This window comes from Armigeres subalbatus, unplaced genomic scaffold (genome assembly GCF_024139115.2).
Source record: "Armigeres subalbatus isolate Guangzhou_Male unplaced genomic scaffold, GZ_Asu_2 Contig1733, whole genome shotgun sequence".
Taxonomy (NCBI): Eukaryota; Metazoa; Arthropoda; class Insecta; order Diptera; family Culicidae; genus Armigeres; species Armigeres subalbatus.
Genome location: NW_026942543.1, coordinates 53,742 through 72,898, shown reverse-complemented (window position 1 = coordinate 72,898; position 19,157 = coordinate 53,742). Strand labels below are relative to the sequence as shown.

Below are 19,157 nucleotides of genomic sequence, written 5' to 3'. Positions count from 1 at the left end.
TAAAATTCCTGTACAGTCAAGCAGAGTACAATATTTAGGTCGTAACTAATCGCAACGGATAAAATACACTGAAAATAATTTTCGACAAGAAAAAGTTTTTGTTAGAAAAACTTTTTTTCCTTCAAAGTGCCCAGCTTGCGATGTATGGACGGTTGGTAGGAAACATAATCACCTATCTTGAGACACAATTTCATACAAATCAAAAAAAGCGTTTTTTCGCAAATCGAGTTTTAATTTTTTGAAACTGTTGAAACTGATTTTTTTCAGTATGGGGCTCAATTTGAATTATTTTCGATATCTTTATTAGAAACTTTGACTGATTTTGCGATAGTCACCCATATAACATTTTTTTTTGTAGGATGCGTCGTTTTTTTATTTTATCCATTTGAAAAAATCAATAAAAAAAATTTGGCCTTTTTCAAAAGATAGTCTGGATCAAATTTGTAAAACTTAGTTAGAGCCATTCACAAATACGGCCCATACAAATTTCAGAACCCTCCCATACAAAATACGTTACGAGAGGGTGGGTGGGGCTTTTCAGCCCCAGGTCCATTTTAGCGTTATGTAATTTGTGAATGAACCCTTAATTTAACTATTGATTTATCCAATTTATCAATTAAAAACGACGTCAGTCCAATCAAACGACAACAAAATCAATCAATAACGGTGCTCACCTGCACTTTTGACAGCTGACCGACCTGATGCTCTTTATGGCTCTCAGCTTGTGGTTGTCAATCTGGGTGTCACGCTTACCGAAGGTACTCACGTGTCAGCTTCTACATGTCACGATGCGCTTGCAGTGATTGTCAGTAAAGAACATCGTTTAAAAGCGTGGTGGTTTTTGTTTTCATATCTGATCATCTGGTGATGGTCACGACATTTTGCAAGACTGGTTTGAACACGGTGGTGAGGCACTGGCTAGAGCGCTGCACTGGGTGATTAACAAGGTTTGGGAGGATGAGGTTCTGCCGCAGGAGTGGAAGGAAGGTAACGTGTCCCATCTACAAAAGGGCGATAAGCTGGATTGTAGCAACTACCGCGCAATCACATTGCTGAACGCCGCCTACAAGGTACTCTCCCAAATTTTATGCCGTCGACTAACACCAATTGCAAGAGAGTTCGTTCGTGGCGGGATTTATGGGTGAACGCTCTACTGCGGACCAGGTGTTCGCGATACGTCAGGTATTGCAGAAATGCCGCGAATACAACGTGCCCACATATCATCTATTCATCGACTTCAAAACCGCATATGATACAATCGATCGGGACCAGCTATGGCAGCTAATGCACGAAAACGGATTTACGGATAAACTGATACGATTGATCAAGGCGACGATGGATCGGGTGATGTGCGTAGTTCGAGTTTCAGGGGCATTCTCGAGTCCCTTCGAAACGCGTAGAGGGTTACGGTAAGGTGATGGTCTTTCGTGTCTGCTATTCAACATCGCTTTGGAGGGAGTAATACGAAGGGCAGGGATTGACACGAGTGGTACGATTTTCACGAAGTCCGTTCAGCTATTTGGTTTCGACATTGATATCATGGCACGTAACTTTGAGAGGATGGAGGAAGCCTACATCAGATTGAAAAGCGTAGCTAAACGGATTGGACTAGTCATCAACACGTTGAAGACGATGTACATGATTGGAAGAGACTCAAGAGAGGTCAATGTAAGCCACCCACCACGAGTTTTTATCTGTGGTAACGAAATCGAGGTAGTTGAAGTATTCGTGTACAGGGGCTCATTGGTGACCGCCAATAATGATACCAACAGACAAATTCGGAGGCGCATAGTGGCTGGAAATCGTACGTACTTTGGACTCCGTAAGACGCTCCGATCGAATAGAGTTCGCCGTCGTACCAAACTGACTATCTACGAAACGCTTATAAGACCGGTAGTTCTCTACGGACACGAGACCTGGACGATGCTCGTGGAGGACCAACGCGCACTGGGAGTTTTTGAAAAGAAAGTGTTCCGTACCATCTATGGTGGGGTGCAGATGGCGGACGGTACGTGGAGAAGGCGAATGATCCACGAGTTGCATCAGTTGTTGCGAGAACCATCCATTGTTCACACCGCGAAAATCTGAAGACTGCGGTGGGCCGGGTATATAGCCAGAATGTCGGACAGTAATTCGGTTAAAATGGTTCTCGACAACGATCCGACGGGAACAAAAAGGCGAGGTGCATAGCGGGCAAGGTGGATCGATTTGCGGACCCTCCGCAGACTGCGTGGTTGGCGAAGTGCAGCCATGGACCGGGCCGAATGGGTAAGACTTTTATGTATTCCACAGGCCACTCCGGCCTTAGTCTGGTAATAAAAATGATTTTTCTTTTCGTTACAATTATTTATGTAGGGGAATGACGGCTTTGGCAGGTTTGTTCTATTATTGGCAGGGGGTTTTTATGTCTGACTAGGCTCAAATTTGGCCTAAACATTCTTTGCATATCAAAGAATATTGTGGCCAAATTTCATAAAATTTGGTCGACACACCCCCTGCCAATAATAGAACAAAACTGCTAAAGCCGTCTTTCCTATAACCATAACTTCTTATTTCCTCTTCGTTTTTCAATTCACCATAAAACAACCTAAAAACCTGGAATATACATAAGTCTGTTGATTCGCTTTTAAGACGACCTGGCGAATAATCAGAAGTATTAGATGAATTTTATTTCAATTAATCGTGTTTAATTTCGTTTGAACGGGCTTGTACGGATTCGACGATTGCAGATTTTTTTTCCCGAAATTCATTATTGAGTAGGCAGAGGACAATTAAAAAACTGTATGTATACTTCAATGCGACTGAGAAAACTTGTTCGTCCAAAAATAATTGTATTATAAGCTTCGCCTGTGTCTGCGTTTATCAAGTTCATTGAAAGCAACTCCAAGCGGGCTGGGTAGTCATATGGCTACTGCTTCTGCCTCATACGCAGGAGGTCGTGGGTTCAATACCAGGTCCGTTCCATTCTCCTACTTTGTATCTTTCTCTTTATTTCTCATGTTCTAGCAATCGCTAGAACTGGAAATGGACTTCCATACCGTTTCCATTACTATTCCTATATCTTCAACTTGAGTATTCTAACAGTAATCTGCTAGAATTGGAAATGAACTATAGAGTTCGTTTCCTACAACCAATTAGAATTCCAATCCCATCAGTTACCTTCTCCTACCTATCACATTGGCAGCTCGTTAACCAAGACGGACCTCTTTGCCTCTCCAACCTAACCCAGAAATTCCAACAAATTCCGCATGATATTCGGCTTGCAGTGAACGAGTGATTACATCATCATTCCCCCCCCCCCTCCCTACATTGACTTGCATTCTGACGTGGCAGGCGCCAGTATGACCTAACAAATGAGATCACCAGTACTTGTACATTGAAGATGTGTGCTAGTACCAAGCAAACATCTGTTGGTTCCTTGGTTGGTTCCCAGTGCAAGAACAGCTGATCTGGTCATAATGGAGTAGCAACTACGAGCAGTCAATCAAGCTCAAGCTCAGGCTCAAGCTCCATTGAAAGCAACTTTTTTAATTTATATCGATATTAGTCAAGCTTACCCAAAGATTCTGGTGCCCGGTCCGTTTGACTATCCTCCAAGCTGAGTTTTTGTAATACATCGTGCCAACAGTTATTGTTCATTTTATTCTGTTTTGGCCTTATACCAAAAATTTGGTTAATTTAATACATGTTTAATTATGTCGCTATAGAATATTAAACAGACATATAAAAAACTACAATGAAATATTTTTTTTGATAAAGATAGCACAAACAACAAAACATGCGAATGGGATTCTGGACTACACAAAAAAGATACAATTAGTTTATTTTTATAGTGAGCTCATACAAAACTCTTCGTATTTAAAATCAGAAGTACGAATTACAATCAAACTTCTTTTCTGCAACACGAATTCCAACGATTCATACAAAGTAGATTAGATGTGATTGCGTCTAGCAGGATTGACATTCCAAAGTGGTGTGTTGTGATTTTCATATTCTTCAGCTAAAAAATATAGGTGAATATTTGAAATTAGGATTAAATTGTAGTGAAAGAAAGGATTAAACAAATAAATGAAAGATACTTTTTTGATGCTTGTTGGTTCAAGGCAGAGCTGGTGAGTGCCAATATTTTGCATAAAATCGTAGCCGTAAACTCTGGTTATAAAACGTAAATATTTTCTACCTATTGAATTTCACTAGGCACTCACTTGGCCTCCATTATCGAGCGCAAAATACTGGAATTCTCAGATCCGATCCCCACTTTTTTTTCTCTATATATAAAAATGAGTTCGCATTTCCTTTGAGGCAATATAACTCTCGAACGGATGGACCGATTTGCAAGATTTTCTCACTAATCGATTCGTCTTGAATGTTTATATATATATACCACCTTTAGTATATAAAAGTTGATCAATTTGACGGGGAAAGTTGAAAAATTGTCAAAATACCACGGTTTCATATTGAGTTCCGAACAAAGTCATCAAGCTTGAACTAAAATCGATCTGCAGTGCGATGCGGCAATCAACAAAATGATTGACAGATCGAAAATGAAACCCTTGCGAGATCGGGCAGCACTATATTTTTAAACATTTTCTCTATTGTCAATACTCCAATTAAAAGAAATCCTAAATTTGAAGTCTCTATGGTGTCAAAGTCAGAAATGGGTAAAATTCAGCAAATTTTCTAAAAAATATTTTTTTCAATTATTTTTAAAAATGTTTATAAGTTTTTTTTCTCTGATGCTAATACATCATTACAAAGGTATTTGTAAAAGATTTAAACTGGTGTACAAAAACTAATGAACACACTGTAAAAAAAAGAACGAATGCAATAAAATTCCTCAACAACAACGATAATTTCAACTTTGTCAGTGAAAAACTTTTTATTACTCAATATTCCCCGGGTTCTCTTATGATACGCATCATGGACGATGCTTCGACGAATTTCTTGCCAGTATTTGCAATTAACAGAGTTAAGTCAATTTGATTTTTTTTTAATTTGTTTCATACTGTAAGTACGAGTTTAGCTCGCTTTTGTTGCATTTACCCTAAACCAATTTGCTCTGAATAGGTTCCATTCAACACAGAATCCTGTCCTCTTGTTTCCTATTGAAAATGAGCCAGATCGGACTATAGGATCAACAATTATGGCCAAAATACTATTTTTAAAATACACGAATACACGAGAAAGGTACCATCACCGCTAGCTGGATTAATCTGGGCTTTTTACCGTGTTTTTGCCACTCTCGTACTCCAAGGTCAATATATCAATCAACTCATCTCGACAAGTTGAGGTAATGTCTGTATCTTCCTTCTTATTGGCATAACATCCCCACACTGGGGAAGAGCCGCCTCGCAGCTTAGAACAAAACCTGCCAAAGCCGTCATTACCCTATCTGACTGCATGGCTTTGTGAAACGATGACTACAAAAACATTTCCAGAATGATAGTGTCCACTGCCACCTTTACAGCAGGTTCCATGGGCCTTCCAGGAGGAGTCGGTTTTGGCGCCATCTGAACCATGCAATATGGGTGCCAAAATTCATGTTTTCCCAAGACGATGAATGTTGGATCTTTTATTTATTAACACTAAAAAGCTTAACATCATAAAACAGTACATTCAAAGTTAATTTGCCTATACGCCGGGTATTAAGTCACCCGGAGTGGAAATTAATTATTATGTCTGAAACTTGATTATGCATATGTACAACATGTGATAGATGATAGATTTAGTTCGGAAAATGTATTGAGGGTAACCGCCCTTCGGTGGGGTTTGATCCCACGACCCCAGTTCGCAGCTTTCTGGCCATTGAAATGGAAAGTAGGCTCTGAAATTAAAATAACATAATTAAAAAACAAATCGCCACCCCGCAAACGCGAGGTTTCAGCAGCCATTTTGTTCGCGTGTTGGACGCAATTGTACCGAAAGTGAGTGTGTTTAAATTGCAAATCGCAATTAATAGAGTAGGATCAGCAACATAAATAACAAAGGGATCGCTTCTCAAGGTGCGTATTGCGCTATTTACAGTGTTAGTTTGATCAATTAGTCTGTTTTAATTTAAATATTTTGTTAGTAAATAGCTGTACGGATTATGATCCTATGATTCAAAATCCGTCCACGGTGGACGGATTTCGATTCAGGAGGTGTTGATTTTGTTCGTAATTTTATCAATTTTATCATTATTTTCAGTGCAATACAGTGGAGCACTGAAAAAATAGAGGCCCTTGTGCAGTTAGATCAATGACGAACGTAATATTTGCATTAGATTTGTATTTTCTAGAGACTTTTTCATATACTGAAGTGCTTATATGTACGGGTTTCGAAGCACCACGGTACTCGGAAACAATTTTATCATTGATGAATACATAGACGGAGTGGTGGCCATTTTTTCGGGCACCACTATATACCCTGGGGAGTGACGGATTACAATTATTACAATCACTCGACCATTGAGAAGCCCCTCAATCCAAATCACGTCAGTTTGACAACAGTTGTCATTTCCATTTTTGTTTACCTCCTGTTTCTGATTCAAAAATCAATGAATCGAGACGAGTTTGTTTAATCACGGTGGAAACCAATGTTCTGAAGCCAAAACAAGAAACACAACAGCGGTACACTCGAGGTCGGGGAGTGAAACGTACCAGCAATGGCGCTAAAGTGGTACCCACCAAGAAAATTCATCCTCGAGCGATTCCGACCCGGATCCGCTGGTTCAATACATTTCGTCGGTAATTGTGGATGGTCAGGATGTTTACTATACATACTCAAAAAGTAGGCGACGATAGTTCGGAAGCAATTGGATTAACGGAGGAGGAGGAGGATGCCTGCGATTGTGTCGTTAGACTTTGATGGGACCTACACGGACGACGCGCCGGAGGGTAAGAGCAGCTGTTGAAGGATGACCAAGAGTACTATAATGTTGAACCGCTGGAGTCAGATGTTTGTTTAATCTGCTTGAGTTGTCGGACCTCAAGGACCACATTGTGGACGCACGACGGATTGAAGAGCAGATCAAAGATATGGCATGTGAATATTGTAACAGAATATTTTCGGATATTAAGACCCTGGGCCTGGACCGACACATCGGTAAAATACACTTCACAGGATCACCTCAATGGACACACTGGGGATCGTGTTTACCAATGCGGTGAATGCAAAGATCAGCGTATGCCTTCCGGATGGGATGTCTGGTGCACAAAATCTTCGACCATGTGAAGCTGAACGGCGTATACGTGTGCCCCGGGCTGTCGAGCGGCACAAGTACCGGCACAGCCGAGTACTGCACCAGTAGCAGCAACAGCACCAGCACCAGCTAGATCTAATAATGGGACACAGCGGAAGAAGAAATTCCGTCAACGCCGGTAAGACATCTTATTTTTTCAAGGAAAATGAACGAAACAAATTTCTCAATGTTTTTGAAAGCTTCTCCAAAACCGAAACGTGGATCAGTCGCTTTCGTCTGTACCACGAAACAGGAAGAAATTTTAATATTAATTTACGGTAAGCCATTGACATTTCTTTTACAATTATGTATAGTTTTTTCAAAAGCTCCAGAAACAAGTGAATGTTGTTTCGATTGATTATGTCATATTGATTTTACTTTTGAACACATAGGCTTTGGTCCGATTCGCGAATTAAAATCAAATTAAACTTAAAAATGACAGTTATATATAATTTTCTATAATTTTTATAATTTTCAAATAACCCTACTCGCAGAGCAAGATTACTTTGACCGATGTTGAATCGTTTTTGATAGATGTTTTGACGGTCTTACTGGGTAGCACCAGCCATTCTTATGAGCGGGGGATTTCATAATTTCCGAATTGTCACTTTTAAGTTTAATTTGATTTTAATTCGCGAATCGGACCAAAGCCTTAAAAAACAATACAAAGTACGAAAAAAGTCCTCTTGAAAGAAATTTATATAAAAAATGAGAATTATATTTCGGTAATTACTATTTCAAAGAATGGGAGTTGGTTCGTTATTTAGTGGGCAGGCTATAGTAATTTATGTATTCAATCTGAATGTACTGTTTTTAAACATATCAGGAATAATTTTCATAAGGACGTATGTAACAAAAGTAAACAAAACGAGATTTTGAATACAACATGACAATCACACGCGACTTTATATAATACTCATCGATTTTACTGATTTTAGATCTTAAATTTTTTAATACAATCTTTTTTACGAATCGACGTATGTAGAATTTTCTATTTTGAAGTCTCACTGTTACATACGTCGCTTTAACATATGGGAACTAAGAGCGACCATGTGAATATCATGTTGTATTAAAAACCTCGTTTTGTTTACTTTATTATTACATACGTCCTTATGAAAAATTATGCTTGAATTTGAATTTAATTAATTATTTATTCATTATTAATGAAAACTATTTTCCAGGTCAACAGGTCAACAGCTTCGTCTTGATGGACGATCGCATAGTTGATGTAATTTCCTTGGAAAAAACTTATTCATCTCGGACAGTCAAATGCCTAAGCAAGCTGATTTGTTTATGCTGGATCTCTGACACTGAGCTGGCGGGTGGTTTGGACGACGGACATCTGATGATGTTCAACGTGGACGACGGTGACGAAGAGACTATGAATCACGAGTTAAAGCAAAATTTGCACAATAAACATCCGGTGCCTGCCGACTTGCATGTTGATTACGGAGGCGGATGAATTGGGTTTTGCACAAGTACCCTCAGCAGTCAGAGCACAATTGTTATTAATAAAGGTGGAGTTTGGAAGCATTTGATCGGTATGGTCACAGTGGAAACGGAAGACCCCATTCGAGAAGCAAGCAAACAACCGCGTCCTGAAAAATAAAAGAAAAACAAGCGATACGTTCTGGTGAACAAAACCGATAACAATATGAGCACTCCCTTGCCAAATAAACAGAAGGATGATTCACAATTAAAGCCAGAGGGAACAAAAACGCCATTAACTCAGAAAATACGAAAATGCTACATAATTTGAAATTAATGATTTATTGGTTTATTATTAATAAAAACTGTTTTCAGGTCAAGGAAGGAATTGTGGCCGTACGTGAAAACAGCTGGACAGGCGGTCTCCAGGCGCGCACGTTCCTTATCCACATGAGTTGCGCGTGGCCCATTTCCTCCGGAACTTGAACTTTCTTGTGCCTCAACACGGAACCAAAACCAAAGTCACTACCGAAAAGTTGTTGCACTCAGGATGTTGCACTCACTCATAACCTGCCAATCCAGCTAGTTGACGTAGATGTGGATCAGTAATCCCAGTTGAGTAACCGCGAATCGAATCCGAAATCTGCTGCGTGATCTGGTCAAGCTTCTCAAGATCATCGGGTCCGATCCAAGATACTACCAACAAGGACGACTATCACCGTAATTCAAGCCCAATCAGGAATCGCAGCACTCGAGAACCCGGTTGGAGATCAAGAGATGCGATTAATGCTATGGAGCAGCTACATTAACGTCCGCTGGCAATGCTGTCTTTAGGGCAAACGCCAGCGTTGAAGCCTCGTCATCACCAGCAATTATTGACCTGGAATATAGGATATCGTCAGTAGAAGATTATTACCCAGAATAATATTTAATTCTCGATTTAATTAATAATAATAAACATGACAGTTTAGTATAGCGTACTTCACTTGGTTCGAATATGTAATGCATTTAACACACATTTAAATATGAAAGAAAACCATCATTTTGAGAAATTCAGTACACATTTAGTTCTGAGAGTAAAATGTTATTTTGAAAGGGTAAATACACATTTAGTTTTTAGAGGAAATCGTTATTTTGAAAAGTCGGCTCTTGTCAAAGTTCATTTTGAAGTGACATATTTAGAATTGTAAATTCAACAATCTTATACTTTCTACTGAAAATCACTAACTGATTTTCTTAATTTTACCAACGTTTCTTTCAATTTCACCAACGATTTTTTTATTTGTGTGAAGTTAAAGTAATTTTTCATTTGACTTTGATATTATCCCAAATGAATTAAAATAACAAAAACCTCATTTTTATTTTAAATGCGTCGAATTGTACAACTAAATACTGAATTGTTATTCAGATAACTAGGAAAGTTTATAGTAATTTTTACTGCCAAGTTTGTCTTTGAAGCCATAGTAAAATTAACGCATTTTGTGTTCGTTATAAACACGGTTTGTAGTCTGCACAAATTTAGTGGCGTGTTTTCAATTTAACCCTACAATATAGTAATTTTAACTGTAAAGCTACTCTCAGTGTTGAATGAAATCCTGTCGGACAAGCCGATGGATGAGCGGATAGAGAACATTCACACACAGTTGGAAAAGTTAAAAACGAGACAAAATTGTATTGAAAGTGTGACCATCTCCAACACCGGCTTGCACAATGAAAAATATATTTTATAGGGTAACAGCGGTGCGGATTTAGGGATGAATATAAAATTAATGACCAGTTAATTCCGTCTAAATATATAATAAATCGTTATAGTTGTTCACTAGTCTGCAAGCTAGATATAAAGATAAATGCGATACTGACTGATATGATGTAATAAATAGGGAACTGCACCTGGATTTAACTCATGGCTCCGATGTTCATCTCATCAAAAACAAACAAATTAATGGTTGAATGGCTGGTTGCTTGCGTGGTTGACTGGTTGGTTTACTGGTTGATTGATTGGTTGTGGTTATTTAGTTGATTGGTTGATTAGTTGGTCGGCTGGTTAGGTGGCGTTGATAAGTTGTTTGCTGATTTCTTGGTTAATTAGTTGGTTGGTTGCTTGATTGGTTGATTAGTTGGTTGGTTGCTTGATTGCTTGGTAGATTGGTAGCTTGTTTGACTGGTTGGTTACTTGATTGGTTGGTTGATTATTTGGTTGGCTGCTGCTTGATTTGTTAGTTGGTAGTATGGTATGATTGATTGGTTGGCTGCTTGACAGGTTAATTGATTGGTTAGTCGGCTGGTTAGTTGATTATTTGTTTTGTTGGTTGCTTGGTTGATTAGTTAATAAGTTGATTGGTAGCTTGCTTGAATGGTTGGTTGCTTGATTCGTTGGTTATTTGGTTGGTTGGTTGCAGCTTGATTTGTTAGTTGGAAGAATGGTTGATTGGTTGGTTGCTTAATTGTTGGTTGGTTGCCAATCCAACAAAACCAATCAGGTTATATGATTGATTGGTTGCTTGACTGGTTGATTGATTGGTTGGTCGGCTGGTTAGTTGATACTGTTTTGTTCAACCGTCTAAGACGAGTTTAGGACTCTCCATTTAATTCCACCAATTATTTTGATATCTTTTCAGATACGTATTTCGACCACAACTGTGTGGTCGTATTCAGTGTCTCGCACTCGACTGTTTTGTTGCTTGCTTAATTAGTTCGTTGGTTGAATAATTGATTGGTTGATTGGTAGATTGCTTGATTGGATGGTTGATTGATTAGTTGGTTGTTTGGTTGATCGGTTGATTGGTTGCTGCTTGATTTGTTAGGTGGTAGAATGGTTGGTTGGTTGGTTGCTTGATTGTTGATTGGTTCTCAATCATACCAACTAATAAGGTTATTTGGTTGATTGGTTACTTGACTGGTTGATTGATTAGTTGCTTGATTGGTTGGTCGGCTGGTTAGTTCATATGTTGTTTTGTTGGTTGCTTGGTTGATTATTAGTTGGTTGGTTGCTTGATTGTTTGGTTGTTTGGTAGCTTGCCTGAATGGCTGATTGCTGGATTAGTTGATTGTTTGCTTTACTGGTTGATTGAATGGTTGGTCGGCTGGCTAGTTGAGTAGTTGTTTTGTTGGTTGCTTGAATGGTTGATTGGTTGGTTGCTTATTTGGTTGATTATCTTGTTGGTTGATTGGTTGATTAGTTAGTTGTTTGATTGGTAGCTTGCTTGATTGGTTGGTTGCTGGATTAGTTGATTGATTGATGGTTGGTTACTTATTTGGTTGATTGGTTGCTTTACTTGATTGCTTGGTTGTGGTTATTTAGTTGATTGGTTGCTTGATTGGTTGGTCGTCTCGTTAATTGACAAGTTGATTAGTTGATTGGTTGCTTGATTGGTTGGTTGGTTGCTTGATTAGTTGGTTGGTTGCTTGATTGCTTGGTTGATTATTTGGTTGATTGCTGCTTGATTTGTTAGTTGGTAGTATGGTTGATTGGTTGGTTGCTTGACAGGTTGATTGATTAGTTAGTAGGCTGGTTAGTTGATTAGTTGTTTTGTTGGCTGCTTGGTTGATTGGTTAATAAGTTGATTGCTGGATTGGTTGGTTATTTAGTTGATTGGTTGTTTGATTGGTTATTGGTTGGTTGCTTGATTGGATGATTAGCTGGTTGGTTGTTTGATTGCTTGGTTGATTGGTAGCTTGCTTGAATTGTTGGTTGCTTGAATGTTGGTTGGTTGCTTGACTGGTTAATTGATTGGTTGCTTGATTGGTTAGTCGGCTAGTTAGTTGTTTAGTTGTTTTGTTGGTTGCTTGGTTAATTGGTTAATAAGTTGATTGGTAGCTTGCTTGAATGGTTGGTTGTTTGATTGGTTAGTTGATTGATTCGTTGGTTATTTGGTTAGTTGGTTGCTGCATGATTTGTTAGTTGGAAGAATGGTTAATTGGTTGGTTGCTTTTTTTATTGATTCCTTGATTGGTTGGTAATTTGTTTGATTGGTTGATTGATTGGTTGGTCGGCTCGTTAGTTCATATGTTGTTTTGTTGGTTGCTTGACTGGTTGATTAGTTGGTTGGTTGAATGATTGCTTGGTTGATTGGTAGCTTGCTTTAAAGGTTGGTTATTTGATTGATTGATGCTTGATTTGTTAGTTGGTAGAATGGTTGATTGGTTGGTTGATTGCTTGATTGGTTGGTAATTTGGTTGATTGGTTGATTGATTAGTTGCTTGATTGGTTGGTCGGCTGGTTAGTTCATATGTTGTTTTGTTGGTTGTTTCAATGGTTGCTTGGTTGATTATTAGTTGGTTGGTTGCTTGATTGATTGGTAGCTCGCTTGAATGGCTGATAGCTGGATTAGTTGGTTGGTAGCTTAATTGGTTGGTTATTTGGTTGATGGGTTTGCTTTCAGAGCATAAAATATTCACTTTCATGAAGCACATTCACTCCGACTTTTGACATTCGTGTTTTTATTATTCAAAACATAGAATGACTTACTCAGTTTACTTCTTCATAAATTCATTCAATTGATTACCACTGAGTATGGTAATTGCGCGAAAAACAAAATTATTATTATATTGACATTTGACGCTAAAATGCCCCTCAATTGAACGTCGGGATTAGATCTATGCGTGTAGTTAAATATTTAAATCATCAAAAATATGTTAAGTTTAACGGTTATTTCAAAATTTGGAAAATAGAAATAAATACTCAACAGAACCCGTATTCATTCGGAAATTGACAGTGCAGAGCCGAATGTGAATATGTTAAGAAGTGAAGTGACAAAGAACGCCGATAGGCTTCATAAAAAAAATCGCATATTTAAAGCTCTGGTTGCTTTACCGTTTGATTGAATTGTTGGTCGGCTGATTGGTTGATTAGTTGTTTTTTGGTTTCTTGATTGGTTGATTAGTTGATTGATTGATTGATTGGTTGGTTGCTGCTTGATTTGTTAGTTGGAATAATGGTTGATTGATTGGTTTCTTTTTGTTTATTGATTACTTGATTGGTTCATAATTTGGTTGATTGGTTGCTTGAATGGTTGATTAGTTGGTTGGTTGAATGATTGCTTGGTTGATTGGTAGCTTGCTTGAATGGTGGGTTGCTTGATTGATTGGTAGTTTGCTTGAATGGTTGGTTATTTGATTGATTGCTGCTTGATTTGTTAGATAGTAGAATAATTGATTGGTTGGTTGATTGCTTGCTTGATTGGTTGGTCGGCTGGTTAGTTGACATGTTGTTTTGTTGGTTGCTTGGTTGGTTGATTAGTTGATTCGTTGCTTGATTGATTGGTGGCTTACTTGAATGGCTGATTGCTGGATTAGTTGGTTGGTTATTTGGTTGATGGGTTGCTTTACCGTTTGATTGAATGGTTGGTTGATTAGTTGTTTTGTTGGTTTCTTGATTGGTTGATTAGTCGATTGATTGGTTTGTTATGCTTGATTAGTTAGTTGGTAGAACTGTTGATTAGTTGATTCCTTGAAAGTTGGCTGGTTGCTTAATTGGTTGGTTGGTTTGGCTTCATTTGTTTATTGTGGTTGGCAGTTTGGTTATTTAATTGATTGGTTTGATTGGCTAATCCAGCAATCAGCCATTCAAGCAAGCTACCAATCAATCAAGCATCGAATCAACTAATCAACCAACCAAGCAACCATTGAAGCAACGAACAAATCAACTAATCAACTAACCAGCCGACCAGCCAATCAAGCAACCAAACAATCAACCAGTCAAACAACCAATCAACCAAATTACCAACCAATAAATCAATCAACGAACAATGAAGCAACCATCCAATCAACCATTCTACCAACTAACAAATCAAGCAGCAATCAACCAACCCATCAACCAAACAACTAACCAATCAAGAAACCTAGCAATCAACATATTAACCAATCAACCAAGAAACCAACAAAACAACTAATCAACTAATTAGCCGACCAACAATCAATCAACCAGTTAAGCAACCAACCAACAATGAAGCAACCAATTAAGCAACCAACCAACTATAAACCATTCAACAGTTCTACCAACTAACAAATCAAGCAGCAACCAACCAATCAATCATTCTACCAACTAACAAATCAAGCAACCAACCAATAATCAGGCAACCAACCAACTAATCTACCAATCAAGTAATCAACAAAACAACTAATCAACCCATCAAGCAACCGACCAACAATCAACCAACCAACTAATCAACCAATCAACTAATCAACCAATCAACTAATCAATCAACTGAATAATTAACTAGTCAACGATTCCAGCAACCAACCAATCAAGCAATCAACTAATCAGCCATTCAAGCAACCAACAAAACAACTAATCAACTAACCAGCCGACCAACCAACCAATCAACCAGTCAAACAACCAATCAACCAAATAACCAACCAATCAAGCAACCAACCAACTATGAAGCAACCAACCATTCAACAGTTCTACCAAATAACAAACCAAGCAGCAACCAACCAATTAATCATTCTACCAACCAACTAATCAACCAACCAACCAATCATGCAAACCAATGAACTAAATAACCAATCAATCAACCAACAAACAATGAAGCAACCAACCAACTATCAAGGAAACTAACTAATCAACAATTCTACCTACTAACAAATCAAGCAACAACCAACCAATTAACTAATCAATCAATCAATCAACTAATCAACCAATCAAGAAACCAACAAAACAACTAATCAACCAACCAGCCGACCAATCATTCAATCAAACGGTAAAGCAACCCATCAAGCAAATAACCAACCAACTAATCCAACAATCAGCCGTTTAAGTAAGCAACCAATCAATCAAGCAACGAATCAACTAATCAACCAACCAAGCAATCAACAAAACAACATGTCAACTAACCAGCCGACCAACCAATCAAGCAAGCAAGCAACCAACCAATCAATTATTCTATCATCTAACAAATCAAGCAGCAATCAATCAAATAACCAACCATTCAAGCAAACTACCAATCAACCAAGCAATCAAGCAACCCACCATTCAAGCAAGCTACCAATCAACCAAGAAATCATTCAACCAACCAACTAATCAACCATTCAAGCAACCAATCAACCAAATTACCAACCAATCAAGTAATCAATAAACAAAAAGAAACCAACCAATCAACCATTATTCCAACTAACAAATCAAGCAACAACCAACTAAACAAATAACCAACGAATCAATCAACTAACTAATCAAACAACCAACCATTCAAGCAAGCTACCAATCAACTTATTAACCAATCAGCCAAGCAACCAACAAAACAATTAATCAACTAACCAGCTGACTAAACAATCAAGCAACCAACCAATCAACCAGTTAAGCAACCAACCAACAATTACCATTCTACAAACTAACAAATCAAGCAGCAACCCATAAACCAAATTACTAATCAATCAAACGACTATCCATTCAAGCATGCTACCAATCAATCAACCTACCAACTAATCGATCAATCAAGCAACCAACCAATTAGCCATCCAAGCAACCAACAAAACAACTAATCAACTAACCAGCCGACCAACTAATCAAGTAACCAATTAACCAACCAGTCAAGCAACCTATCAATCAAATAACCAACCAATCAACCAAATAACAAAACAACTAATCAACTAACCAGCCGACAAGCAACCAATCAACTATTAACCATTCAACAGTTCTACCAACTAACAAATCAAGCAGCAACCAACCAATCAATCAATCATTCTACCAACTAACAAATCAAGCAATCAACTAATCTACCTATCAAGCAATCAACAAATCAACTAATCAACCCATCAAGCAACCGACCAACAATTAACTAACCAACTAATCAAGCAATCAACCAACCAATCAAGCAATCAATCAACTGAATAATTAACTAATCAACCATTCCAGCAACCAAACAATCAGCCATTCAAGCAACCAACAAAACAACTAATCAACTAACCAGCCGACCAACCAATCAATCAACCAGTCAAACAACCAATCAACCAAATTACCAACCAATCAAGTAATCAATAAACAAAAAAGAAACCAACCAATCAACCATTATTCCAACTAACAAATCAAGCAGCAACCAACTAAACAAATAACCAACGAATCAATCAACTAACTAATCAAACAACCAACCATTCAAGCAAGCTACCAATCAACTTATTAACCAATCAATCAACCAACAAAACAATTAAACAGCCAACAAACAATGAGCAAACAACCAACCAATTAAACAACCAACCAACTATTAAACTGATCCAAAATTATTTATCAGATCAGCTCACTGCAGGTAAACTATCAGAATTCTAAATCTGATAGATTACCTGTTAGAGCTGGTGTTCCCCAAGGTAGCATACTGGGGCCCATATTGTATAACATTTACTTCTGACTAACCTGATTTACCACCAGGGTGTCAAAAATCTTTGTTTGCAGATGACACAGGTCTCTCAGCCAAAGGGCGAAGCCTTCGTGTCATTTGTAGTATGTAGATCGCAAAAAAAGTTGGGTATTTTCTCTACTTACTTGCAAAAATGGAAAATTTTCCTGAATGCTTCTAAAAAACTCAGTTTATAATTTTCCCACATAAGCCGAGAGTTTCTTATTTGAAACCTTCTAGCAGACATATTGTCACTATGAATGGGGTTCCAATTAATTGGTCTAGCGAAGCTAAATATTTAGAACTTCTGCAATCTTCTATTGCAACGATTAGCTCCTTGTACCCTTAGTAAAAATTAGGGATCCTATATTCAGAGATATGCGAAAGCGGCCATCTTGAGCCAATCGAGCATTGAGAGCTGTCAGAATCTGAGCCAAATGAACATTGTTATTGTTGCGGATTGAAAGGTATTGCGATTGTACTGAAAAAGATTTTACGAAAAGTTTTACATTGGCAAGTTGAAGTAGTCTAGTTTATGCATGGTACTTTGTTCATTTGTATTGCAATTTTATTTTAGTGTTAATGCACTGTTGGACGTTAGATAACGAAATCTGAAAATGCCATTACACGCAAAGTCATGTTCGAGCTCCAATATTTTGCGCCACGGCAAGTGCTGGCAGCGTTTGTTTACGAAAGTAACAGCGTTGCTAAATCGTCTGTTAAAGTATTCGCACATCTCTTAATATAGGATCCCTAGTAAAAATTAGGTTAAGTTTAGTTTAAGTAGAAAACATTGTAATTCCTACATGGTTTAATTCAACCAGAGTAAATATCCTAACTGCCAGAGGCAAATTGAAATGTATTAATAATAACTAAAAGCGTAACATAGCAAATAAGGATGATAGTGTTAAGAAAACACGGAACACCTAGTCTAAGTGATAAATGCATGTATTAGATAATTAGCAAATAAAATTAGTTAAAAAACTAATTTGCAGCTGCCAAAGAAACCTTATTTGCTTTTTTTTGCTGTTTATACAAAATATGTATTTACTTTTTTCCGATGCCTATGATCTTGGAACCCGGGAGGACAACTTTCTTCTGACGATTATCATGAGGCTAAACGATGATACTTTTATGCCCAGGGAAGTCGAGGCAATTTCCAATCCGAAAATTGTCTAGACCGGCACCGGGAATCGAACCCAGCCACCCTCAGCATGGTCTTGCTTTGTAGCCGCGCGTCTTACCGCACGGCTAAGGAGGGCCCCGATATGCCTATTCGTTGTAAATAAAAGCATCTTATATCAAATGACAAAAACAATAAACTGCCGTAGATAAACGCTGCAGCAACGAAAAAGTATTTGATAACAAAAATTAAAATTAAACCTTTTTTCTAATTATTCTACAGTTCGTTATTCATCATCTTACCTTATGTGTTATCTGCGCCCTCATCCGCAACTCAGGCGGTTCCTCCGACCACCACGATTACCAGATGGTCTTCCTTCAGTCCCTCCTCGGTGAGGTTGTGACATGTTCGTTTCAACAATTCTGTCGAAAAATCGCATGGCGGAATGAGTAGAGCACACCGGTTGCTTCCGTTTCCTTATTGAGTAAGGATATAACGCCGGCCGCTTCTTTCTGCTTCAGGTAGGACACGAGATTACGCAGTGGACGCGTCTGAGCGCTGGCATCATCCGACGATGCTACCGATGACGTCGATCCCGGCAGGCCGAGGAAGATTGCGTGCGACGATGACGTCGATATGCGCTTCTGCACATCTTCCAACTGATGATGATTTGTTGAGCTTTTCAGCGCTTTTCGGAACGATTTCCTTAGGTGGCCCATATTGCCCTGATCACTCCTATATCAAATGGCAAAAACAATAAACTACCGTAGATAGACGCTGCAGCAACGAAAAAAGTCTTTGATAACAAAAATTAAAATTAAACCTTTCAAGCAAAATTTTTCATAACGACGTATGTAACAAAAAGTAAACAAAACGAGGTTTTTAATACAACGTGACAATCACACGCGGCTTTATATAATACGCATAGATTTTACTGATTTCAGATCTTAAAATTCTTTAATTCGATCTTTTGCGAATCGACGTATGTAAAATTTCTATTTTTGAAGTCTCACTGTTACATACGTCGCTTTAACATATGGGAACTGAGAGCGACCTATGT

At 38.2% G+C, this 19,157-nt stretch overlaps 1 protein-coding gene and 1 long non-coding RNA gene across 2 annotated transcripts in view; both read right to left on the bottom strand.

The window, feature by feature from the left end:
• The window catches only part of LOC134203276 (uncharacterized), a gene marked incomplete at its 3' end in the record, with an annotated part of 82,803 nt that overhangs the window by 56,640 nt on the left and 7,006 nt on the right, over nt 1-19,157 (bottom strand). The gene's annotated exons all lie outside the window — the stretch shown is intronic.
• On the bottom strand, nt 8,971-18,445 carry LOC134203271 (uncharacterized). The gene is made up of 2 exons (XR_009977556.1): nt 18,400-18,445; nt 8,971-9,527 (listed from the first exon to the last, which is right to left on the bottom strand). It is a non-coding gene; the product is annotated as an uncharacterized LOC134203271 (long non-coding RNA).